Genomic DNA, 2,500 nt, shown 5'->3' with positions numbered 1-2,500 from the left:
GCAGTGATACATGTTCCTAGAACTTCCTACATGAAAAAATATACATTTGCATATCTTGTGGGAGTCTCTTTTAGGCAGAGGTAGGATCAAGTCACTATTTTTTAAGTCACAAGCAAGTCTCAAGTCACAAGGTTCAAGTCTCAAGTCGGGTCCCAAGTAGAATGGGTCGAGTCTCGAATCAAGTCCAAGTTGTACAGTACATTCTAAGAGCAAGTCAAGTCGAATCGAATCATATGGTTTTTCAAGTTCAGTCTCAAGTCAAGTAAAATAAAATCTATACATGCAATGACTTCTTTAACGACAAATTTGAGACCTTGGGACTATAATGTTGTAATTTTTGTATTTTTTTGTATGTTTTAAAAACGAGTTAGTTATATATAATTGATCTTTATATGGTTCTTCAAATGTCTGTGAAGTTAGATTTTTGAAAAAATTTACAGTTATACAGTGGGGAGAACAAGTATTTCATTCACTGCCAATTTTGCAGGTTTTCCTTCTTATAAAGCATGTAGAGGTCTGTAATGTTTATCAGAGGTACACTTCAACTGTGAGAGACAGAATCTAAAACAAAAATCCAGAAAATCACATTGTATGATTTTTAAGTAATTAATTTGCATTTTATTGCATGACATAAGTATTTGATCACCTACCAACCAGTAAGAATTCTGGCTCTCACAGACCTGTTAGTTTTTCTTTAAGAAGCCCTCCTGTTCTCCACTCATTACCTGTATTAACTGCACATGTTTGAACTCGTTAGCTGTATAAAAGACACCTGTCCACACACTCAATCAAACAGACTCCAACCTCTCCACAATGACCAAGTCCAGAGAGCAGTGTAAGGACATCAGGGATAACATTGTAGACCTGCACAAGGCTGGGATGGGCTACAGGACAATAGGCAAGCAGCTTGGTGAGAAGGCAACAACTGTTGGCGGAATTATTAGAAAATGGAAGAAGTTCAAGATGACGGTCAATCACCCTCGGTCTGGGGCTCCATGCAAGATCTCACCTCGTGGGGCATCAATGATCATGAGGAAGGTGAGGGATCAGCCCAGAACTACACGGCAGGACCTGGACAATGACCTGAAGAGAGCTGGGACCAGAGTCTCAAAGAAAACTATTAGTAACACACTACGCCGTCATGGATTAAAATCCTGCAGCGCATACAAGGTCCCCCTGCTCAATCTAGCGCATGTCCAGGCCCGTCTGAAGTTTGCCAATGACCATCTGGATGATCCAGAGGAGGAATGGGAGAAGGTCATGTGGTCTGAGACAAAAATATAGATTTTTGGTCTAAACTCCACTCACCATGTTTGGAGGAAGAAGAAGGATGAGTACAACCCCAAGAACACCATCCCAACCGCGAAGCATGGAGGTGGAAACATCATTCTTTGGGGATGCTTTTCTGCAAAGGGGACAGGACAACTGTACCGTATTGAGGGGAGGATGGATGGGGCCATGTATCGCAAGATCTTGGCCAACAACCTCCTTCCCTCAGTAAGAGCATTGAAGATGGGTCGTGGCTGGGTCTTCCAGCATGACAACGACCCGAAACACACAGCCAGGGCAGCTAAGGAGTGGCTCCGTAAGAAGCATCTCAAGGTCCTGGAGTGGCCTAGCCAGTCTCCAGACCTGAACCCAATAGAAAATCTTTGGAGGGAGCTGAAAGTCCGTATTGTCCAGCAACAGCCCCGAAACCTGAAGGATCTGGAGAAGGTCTGTATGGAGGAGTGGGCCAAAATCCCTGCAGTGTGTGCAAACCTGGTCAAGAACTACATGAAACGTATGATCTCTGTAATTGCAAACAAAGGTTTCTGTTCCAAATATTAAGTTCTGCTTTTCTGATGTTTCAAATACTTATGTCATGCAATAAAATGCAAATTAATTACTTCAAAATCATACAAAGTGATTTTCTGGATTTTTGTTTTAGATTCAGACTCTCACAGCAAAACTGATAGAGACATACCCCAAGCGACTTACAGCTGTAATCGCAGCAAAAGGTGGCGCTACAAAGTATTTAACTTAAGGGGGCTGAATAAATTTGCACGCCCAATTTTTCAGTTTTTGATTTGTTAAAAAAGTTTGAAATATCCAATAAATGTCGTTCCACTTCATGATTGTGTCCCACTTGTTGTTGATTCTTCACAAAAAAATACAGTTTTATATCTTTATGTTTGAAGCCTGAAATGTGGCAAAAGGTCGCAAAGTTCAAGGGGGCCGAATACTTTCGCAAGGCACTGTATATATACATATATATTTTTTTTTAAAGCTATCGATCCTCTGTGGCTAAATTATAGACCTATTCGTGGTGTAGTCTTCTGAATGATTTCATTTCATTCTGAACAGACAGCCGTAATTATATAACTTTGGGAAAAGTATATCACTTGATCAGGGGTGCTACAGCTGGAGAGATGAGAGGTGCAGGCTCATGTCTGTCAGAGCAGAGAGAGGGAGAGAGATCATACAAAGTGATTCTCATTCTAGTTCTGTGAGAGATACT

The 2,500-nt window shown here is 41.2% G+C and overlaps 1 protein-coding gene across 3 annotated transcripts in view; it reads right to left on the bottom strand.

Annotated features, from left to right (window-relative positions):
• Positions 1 to 2,500, bottom strand: part of LOC109880797 (ryanodine receptor 3) — a 284,327-nt gene that overhangs the window by 191,021 nt on the left and 90,806 nt on the right. The window lies entirely within an intron of this gene.

The sequence above is a fragment of the Oncorhynchus kisutch genome, linkage group LG21 (assembly GCF_002021735.2).
Source record: "Oncorhynchus kisutch isolate 150728-3 linkage group LG21, Okis_V2, whole genome shotgun sequence".
NCBI classification, from domain to species: Eukaryota; Metazoa; Chordata; class Actinopteri; order Salmoniformes; family Salmonidae; genus Oncorhynchus; species Oncorhynchus kisutch.
This window is presented reverse-complemented; position numbering and strand designations above follow the sequence as displayed.